Source organism: Solanum pennellii, chromosome 1 (assembly GCF_001406875.1).
Source record: "Solanum pennellii chromosome 1, SPENNV200".
In the NCBI taxonomy this organism is placed as follows: domain Eukaryota; kingdom Viridiplantae; phylum Streptophyta; class Magnoliopsida; order Solanales; family Solanaceae; genus Solanum; species Solanum pennellii.
This window is the reverse complement of record NC_028637.1, coordinates 30,639,882-30,649,351: the sequence shown is the minus strand read 5'-3', so window position 1 is coordinate 30,649,351 and position 9,470 is coordinate 30,639,882.

The following is a 9,470-nucleotide window of genomic DNA, read 5'->3' as shown; positions in this document are numbered from 1 at the left end:
AATTTATAGAACCAGTAAGAGAGATGAACAAAAATTAAATTCAAAAAAATAAAATTTGTAAAAAAACATAACATAATCTCAAAAACCTTTTGAATAGGAAAAGATCAAGTTCACTTAACTCACAGTGTCCCCTTAAGGAAATTATTCCCCTCTAGAATCGGAGGTTTGATTTTGAATATAACCTCCTAGTGTAAAATGATCTTAATCAGCATAGTGTAGATGCCAAAAACTCTACAGTCAGTAAACGAATCCATAGTAGGAAAGTACACGAAGGAAAATGTGTGCAGAAGACGAAGAAGAAGAAGATCATAAAATTAGTAAGGAAATATTATGAAGAATGAATGGTATTTATTGGCAAGAACAATAGGTTCTGAAAGGTTGCAACCCTATTAGAATTCACATGACCATTAATGAAAGTTTGCAATCTTTCAAATGGTACTGAATGTTCCTGAAAGTTGCAACCTTTTAGAACAGTCATGGCGGAATATGGGAAAGTTCAAATAAAACGGGTCGCACACGGATCTTAGTCAGGTCGGGTTAGTCAACTAAAAGGTTGAAACATTTCGGCTAATTTTCAACTTATGTTATCAACTAATTAATTGAAAACATTTTTGGTCATTTAATTAATTAATTTATTAAATAATTAAAATAAACTTTGTCCAAAAAATAATCTCTCGATCATTTGCCGAAACCAAAGACAAAGCGGAAGCTGAGACGAGCGAGCGACAACGACAACGGCGCGACGGGGGGCCCTCTTTCCAACCCTTTTAACAATTACTAGGAGTGTTTCTGTATTTGAACTCTCCCATTTTTCTTTTCACCACCGATGAGGGACAAATGCCTTTTAATTAAAGCATATGAGGACTTTTCAAATTCCTAACTATTCAAGTTCTCAACATTTCAAATTCCTCTATTTCCCTCTATTTCCCAACAATTGTTGCAACATACCCCACAATCCACCAAATTGATGGGGAATGGTTATAACATAGGAATGCACGAACAATTGTGTACTTTATAGTCAAGAATTAATTGCATCTGGATAAGTAGGTTTCCCTTTGGACTTTCCGTAGTGAACATATCTCGGATATACTCGATCAATCGATAGATGTGATATCTTTGAACCGTCGAGCTTTCGTGTATACCTAGACAACCATATGTCACACAATTAACCCTTTACTGTTTATGGTTCTTCGGTTGTGTTCATTTCAGCCATGAACACCTACAGGTTTCATGAGTGCATAGAGAATAGGATTTTTCGACATAAAATTCTCTTTGACGCGGCTTCCACTTCACACTCACATAGGTAATTTCTAACCGTGTCATCTCGTATATACACTATTTGGTAAAATCTACCAAACTTAGCAAATCATTTAAAACATTAAGCTTTATTACCTCATTAACAAGCCTTAAAGTCTTAACCTTGTTCCTGAATATTGTCTTCATCATGAGAATGGATTAAGTTAATTGACAATGTCGAACCGTCAGCCATACCTTTGTTTTTCTCCATGAATCTAGCTCTTGGGATCTCCAGTCTTCTTGCTAGAGTTACCGTCATGCGGACTTGTCCTAAGCCGTAAACTCATTCCCTTAGATGATCTTTTAACTTCCTCTCTCACTAAGACTTTCGTTAGTAGATCTGACACATAATCTCTTGACTTTACATAGTCAATTGTGATCATTCCACTAGAGAGCAGTTGTCTTACGGTGCCATGTCTCCATCGTATATGACGAGATTTCCCGTTGTACATAACGCTCCCTGCCCTTCATATTGCTGCTTGACTATGGCAATGTATGCAAATAGGTCCAACAGGTTAGGGCCAGAATGGAATATCCTCTAGGAAATTTCGGAGCCATTCAGCTTCTTTACCAGCTTTATACGAAGCAATGAATTCACATTCCATTGTGGAGAGATCAATACATGTCTGTTTGGACGATTTCCAAGAGGTTTCTCCTCCACCATGTATGGATACGTAACGACTCCTGGATTTTAAATCATTTGACCACGTGATCCAATTTGCATCACTATATCCTTCAATCACATCAGGATATTTATTATAATGCAAAGCATAATGTTGTGTATATTTTAGATAATCTAACACACGTTTCATTGCCATCCAGTGCGTTTTGTTAAGATTACTAGTGAACCGACTCAGTTTACCAATAGCACATGCTATATCTTGTCGCGTACAATTCATAATATACATCATCAAACTTCGCAACACTCTGGCATATTCCAATTGAGAATCTTCATTCTTTTTAAATGTACAGCTTAAATCAATTGGATTTTTGACAACATTATAATTCACGTACTTGAACTTATCCAATACATTTTCAATATAACGAGATTGAGATAATGCTAGTCCCTAGGGAGTTTTGATAATCCTGACCTCTAAGATCAAATTAGCAACTCCTAAGTCCTTCATATCGAACTTGCTGGACATCTTGCACTTAGTATCATTTATATTGTCAATGTCTTTACTCATTATTAACATGTCATCAACATACAAACAAACAATGAATTCATGATTCATAACATTTTTAATGTAAACACATTTATCACATTCGTTAATCTTTAATCCATTTGCCAACATTGTTTGGTCAAATTTAGCATGTCATTGTGTGGGTGCTTGCTTGAGTCCATAAAGTGATTTCACAAGTCTCCGCACTTTCTTTTCTTTACCAGGAACTATAAACCCTTCAGGTTGTTCATTGTAAATTTCTTTCTCCATATCTCCATTTAAGATGGTTGTCTTTACATCCATTTGGTGGATTTTAAGATCATGCACTGCTGCTAGTGCTATTAACATCCTAATTGATGTTATCCTTGTTACTGGAGACTATGTGTCAAAGTAGTCTAGACCTTCCTTTGTTTGTACCTGTTGACTACGAGTCTAGTCTTATATTTGTCAATAGTCGCATAACATTTCAATTTCCTTTTTAAAGACCCACTTTGATCCTAAATGTTTATTTCCTGGAGAGGAAGATCTGCCAATTCCCAAGTGTGATTACTTAAAATTGATTTGATATAACGATTAACTGCTTCTTTCCAATAAGCTGACACAGACGAAGACATAACTGCTTTGAATGTTTGAGGCTCATTTTTCAAGCAGTAGTGCTACAAAATCTGGTCCGAAATAAGTAGATTTTTGTTGGCGAGTACTACGCCTAGGTTCCTCACTAGTTAGAATATTTTCCATTGATTCTTCTCGTCGTCGTTTAGGTCTTTTAATTGTTGACGCACTTTCTATTTTATACGTATAATTGTTTTCAAAAAATTCTGCATTATCTTATTTAATTATGGTATTAATATAGATCTCAGGATTATAAGATTTGTGAACTAAAAACAGACAGGCTTTACTGTTCACAGCATACCCAATAAAGACACAATCTAGTGTTTTGGGTCAAATTCTACTCTCTTCAGTAAAGGAACCTCTACCTTTGTTAAACACCCCCACACTTTAAAATATTTTAAGTTGGGTTTCCTTCCTTTCCACAACACATATGGAAATGATTGTGTTTGTCGATGGGGTACTCTATTGAGTATTTTATTACCTGTAAGGCTGGCTTCCACCAAAAGGTTTCGTGGTGAACCAGAATTGATCATTAACGCATTCATCATTTCCATTAATGTTGTGTTCTTCCGTTGTGCCAAACCATTTGACTGTGGTGTATAAGGTGCACTAGTTTGATGAATAATACCATATTCCAAATATATATTTGCAAAAGGATATTCATATTCTCCACCCCTATCACTCCGAGTCATTTTTATCTTTAGATTCAATCGGTTCTCCACTTCATTTTTGTATTGCTTAAATGCATCAATTGTTTCATCCTTACTATTAAGCAAATATACATAACAAAATTGAGTGCAGTTATCAATAAAAGTTATAAAATACTTTTTCCCACCACGAGATGGTGTTGACATCATATCGCATATATCTGTGTTTTTTAAGTCTAAAATTTTAGAATTTCATTCAATAGACTTATAAGGATTTTTAACAAACTTACATTCCACATAAATTTCACATTTCGATTTATCGTATTTAAAATCAGGCAATACTTCTATATTAACCAATTTTCGCAAGGCTGTGTAATTTACATGTCCTAAACGGGCTTGCCATAAATCATTCAACTCCAATAAGTAAACAGAAGCAAAAATTTTATTAATACTAGAAACAACCATTACATTCAGTTTGAAAAGACCCTCATTGAAGTAGCCCTTTCCTATGAACATTTTATTCTTACTTGTTAGAGCTTTATCAATAACTAGGACACACTTAAACCCATTTTTAACGAGTAGTGCATCATAAAATTAATTATTCCTAATAGTAGGGACATGCAGAACATTGTTCAAAGTCTAAGACCTTGCCGGATGTCATTTTCAACATTGATTTCCCTGTTCCTGCGATGCTCGCTGCTACTGTGTTTCCCATGCACAAATATTTAACGTACTCAGCAGGAGTGTACGTTGCAAAAGCTTCTTTTGCAGAGCAAATATGTCTAGTGGCACCTGAGTCGTGAAACCACTCCTTGTTATTTCCAACTAAGTTACACAATGAGGTCATTGCACACAAGCCATCTGCATCTTCCATCTTCTCCATGATGTTTGCTTGACTTTTGCCTTTGCCTTTAAACTCTCATATTTTTCTTTCCACCACCGATGAGGGGCAAATGCCTTTTCATTAAATCATAAGAGGACTTTTTCATGTTCCCAACTGTTCAAGTTCTAAGCTTTTCAAATTCCTCTCTTTTCCTTTATTTTCCCATCTTCTGGCGACATACCCAACAAAAACTACTTGTAAAATGTTTTTAGATATATTATTGGTTTTCGTTGTTTGTGCGATCTTTGTTGATTCTAGATCAAAAAACTCGACATTCGTAGACATCAAATTTGTGTGGGACTCTACTAGATGAGTCAAATTTTAATTAGGCCTTCTTGAAAACAACTCGTAGCTTACACTATATAAAGTGTAATATAACCCTTAGAGAGGGATCTTGAAAATTTCATAAATTCATTAAATATTTACAAAGATATCAAGATGTGGGTGGACTCTTCTTGATAACCAAATACTTTAACAAAAAGATCCATAGAAACCTATTTACATGGATATCAAATAAAATTCATTTAAGGTGCAAATTATCCGTTAGAAGAATCAAGAGAGGGACATAATTGTACCAAAACTATTAATTAATAAAATATTCTTGTTTCATCATATTTATTTTGTGGTGGGAGTTTATTTTCCATAAATAAGATTTAGTACAAACAAATTTTGTCTCCTTGAACCTAACAAATATTTATAATTTCTTTTGGTGTTTGATTTGTTCGATCATAGTTGATTAATTGGTAAAATTCGTTAGAAATCGAAGAAAAAAATTAATATTCATTGATCAAATCATTCATTCCGCCGTATGATAGATCTTTTGTAGTAATTAATTAATCAGACGAGAATAAATATAGATCAAGTGCCTTTGGGGTCATCTCTGACCTTCTATGTAGTATTTATCTCCCCAAAGCTTGGAGATGCACACAAAAGAAGAGGCCTTATGTTTAAAAATGTATTAAGTATCTTTTTTCAAAGATAGAATCAACAAAGATCGCACCAATAAAGTACTTAACAACATTCCCAACCACATTTAGGAAAGTAGTTTCACTATCCCATCCAAACGTAGACACAATATCCAATTTCTCAAAATTCTCTATTTTATAACATATCTGCCTTAGCAGATCTGGCGAGGCATGAAGAATGTGCTCATGCAGGCTAAAATTAACTACAGATTGAGTATATCATTCATTATTTACAAAAGTATACCACAAATAAGTAATTAGTCTTGTAATCAGCCTCAAATATTTTAAATAGAGATATGTTGTAATAACATAATATATCATTACATCTCCAAGAAATTTCAAGTACTAATAGCATCGTGGAATCTCATGTAGTACGTAAGATCGGTGAGTTAGCGTTTGAACAAGCAGAGAAGGGTCGTGAAACTTGAAGTGTAGAAGTGATTTCTAAGTACCGTACATTGACTAGATTCTTAGCATACATGATGAAGTGCCTTAAGATAGGTGCATCAATAATATCAATGTCCATCCCGATCCATTTCATAAATGATAAAGGTGCTACGTTTCCCGTCCGAACTGAGGTTGGTACATGTTAGTGCCTAAACAACATAAACTACTCTCTTGTTTCTAATCTCCTATTCTTTACCCTACAACACATTTCTACTGAAGGCATCAAGAAATTTTGTCAAGTTGTAAACTCGAGGATTATCACTAGGAATTGTCCACACTTTAAGATAGAATGGTTGATTACGGATAAATCTCAGAATTTTATGAGCACATCCAAGCTTGAACGATGCAACATTGGAAATGGTGTTATTTTTCTTAATGTTGAGAATAACCTCATGAGAATTTTCATAAGTCGTAAATGATTGTATACTTATAGCATATATGAGAAAAGAGTCGCCAAGCTTTTCAGGTGATTCCAAATAAAAATTCTGGAGGTATTTCTTTGTTGTCCTTACTTCCAAAATCTTAGCGGTTGGGATACAAAGTGTTACTTTGTGGTAATTCAAAAGCATTCTTTTAAAGTTTATTCGGCCTGGATGTTTTCCCTATTAGGTCTAAAGGTTCTAGCACGGTGGATAGTTATCGTTGACGTCAAGAATCTTACTATTTGCCGTGCAAGAACCATTAGAATTTATTGGGGAAGCATTCATACTGAATAAAATTGAAAAGAATACTTACGGATCATTGCAAACTAAAACATTGTATGCCAACTGGTAAGATTTTGGAAGGACTGACAACAAAGAAATGCCTCTAGAAGTTTATTTGGAATCACTTAGGAAACTTGGAGAATCTTTTCTCATATGTGATGTTAGTATTCAACTATTTAAGAATTATGAAAGTCAGCAAGAGGGTTCACTCTGAATTAACAAAATAAAATCATTTCCAAGGTTACACTTTGCAACTTTGGATACGCTCGTAAAATATGAAATTTATGCATAATGAACAATTTGATCTTCTAATGTGAATTATTCCTGATGATAATTCTCAAATTCTTCGACTAAGATTTCCCTTTGCCTTCAATAAAAAGGTATAGTAGGCTAAGGCATATGATTAGAAATAGTAAGAAGTAGTTAATGTGGTTGAGGTAGTAATAGGTTCCTACCTCAGCTAGTGTAGGGAAGTAGCGACTTTACCATTTATGAATTTTATTGGGTTGCACATTGATTTTGTTGATTCTGAGAAGCTAGTTAATGTCTAATACTTTGAAACCTTGCTACTTACAAGTTCCATGATCCTTCATGTATTATTGAAACTCTTACTCACGGATCATATTCCACAATGATATTAACGCTAGGAATTCTAAGAGATGCAGTGTTAGATTATGTTGGTGCAACAAATATTTATTTCAAATATTCGAACTGACTCCATGAATAATTAATGATTTGAGGTAAGCTTATTTAAACAATGAATAATATGCTCAATCTGCAATTAAGGCTCCCATGCACAAGCACCTTCTTCATGCCTCGCGAAATCTGCAAAGACAGATATGTTGTACGATTGAGGATTTTTGAGAAATTGGATCCTGTGTTTTCATTCGAATGGGAATCTGAAACGTGCTTGGAGATGTTGTTGGGTCCTCTGTTGGTGCGATCCCTTAAGACCTCTCCTGGAACCGTTGGTTACACCTCAAACAATAATCTCCAACCAATAAGAGAGTTAAGTGAACTATGTGCACAGAAAGGTTATTTAAAAAAGAAATAAGTTTCTTCATGAGACAGAGACTCGACATTTGTAGACATCAAAATTGTGTGGGACTCTACAACATGATTCCAACTTTATTTACAATTTTTGAAGACTAATCCTAATTCTTGAAGACTAATCCTAACTCACACTATATAAAGGGTACTATATACCTTAGAGAGGAGTCTCGAAAATTTAATAAATTCTTGGATCATTTACAAATAGATCAACATGTGGGCGGACTCTTTGTGACCATATATACTTCATGAAAGTCCCAAAAACCTCTTTACATAAGATCAAATAAAATCCATTTTAGGTGCAAATTATCCTACAGAAGAATCAAGATATGCAAAAATTGTACTCAAACTGTTAATTAGTAACATATTCTTCTTTCTTCATGTTTATTTCTTAGTTGGAGTTTATTTTCAATACATAAATTTTGTTACAAAGAAATTGTCTCCTAAAACCCTAAATAAAATTTGTAATTTATTTGGGGTTTTATTAGTTTGATCCGAGTTGAAGAATTGGTCAGAATCCATTCGACATTGTTGAAAGAACTGAATGTTCATTGATCAAATCATTCTCAGAATAGTCAAATAGATCGTTTGACGAAATTAATTAACAAGAGAGAGTAAAGATAGATCAAGTGTCTTTAGGGTCATCTCATACCTTCTAAGTAGTATTTATCGCCAAATAGATAGATATACAAACACAAGATTTACTGAAGTTTAACTTTAAATTGTTTCTTGGGAGTTGTCATGAGATGTTACAAAATGTGGAGTTGGTGGAGTCCGACAGAGTGGATTACACTACTTTTCACATGTGGGGCCTATCTAGGAAGTGGTGGCAGTATGATGTCGATACTAGAACCACATGTTCATTCCCTGTAACTTCAGTTTGAGAACTTGACTTAAGATGATAGTTCAGATCGATCATTGGAAAGATTTCAAGCATTGTCTCACCATGCTTTGGTGATTTTACCAGATCAGACTAAGAATTTTTCAGTTCATGAGAAGTTTGACTTATAATATCTGTTGAAACAACTTATCAAACAACCTTTTCTGAAGCTTCTTTTCAAAGAGCAGTCAAAGGCTGTCATGGAGCTTATACTCCTCATGGAATTTAGGGATTTGGCAGGCAAGAAGTCTTGCCCTTGTTGTTATCTTATTAGTACCTCATCAGGAGGGGGATCATTAAGGAGGGATATTCATCCTCGGTTCAGTATGCATGTTCATGCAGTTATGTAAGTGTCTGAGGGATGTTATATTGGACAAAGTTTCTACAACTTGGGTCAAGACTTATCAGGGTTGCTATTAAAGGTTTTCAGGTTACGGTGACCATTCAATGTATTTGGATTTTTGTTTGTACATGGTGATTCCTAGTCCTACTATGAGTGTGGTGAGTTAGGAAAAATCAATAGATATTCCTCCAGACTTGGACCAGGAGGCCGACATCAATAATGTTTTGTAACGTTGTTGATTCATTTTTGTTTTTACAAAATAAAGTTTGGAATGTTTTTTCTTTAAAACTGAGTAAGATATTCAAAATCAACTTTGAAAAAATGAACAATTTCATATCAAAAAAATAATATTATAAAAAGAAATGTTATTTAAAGAAAGTGAATATAATTTATATACCATGACTTTTATGAGAAAATAACAATGAACAAGAAAGCGCATATTTCTTTTTACCTCATTCGCCTTAAATGGTCTTGATTCAT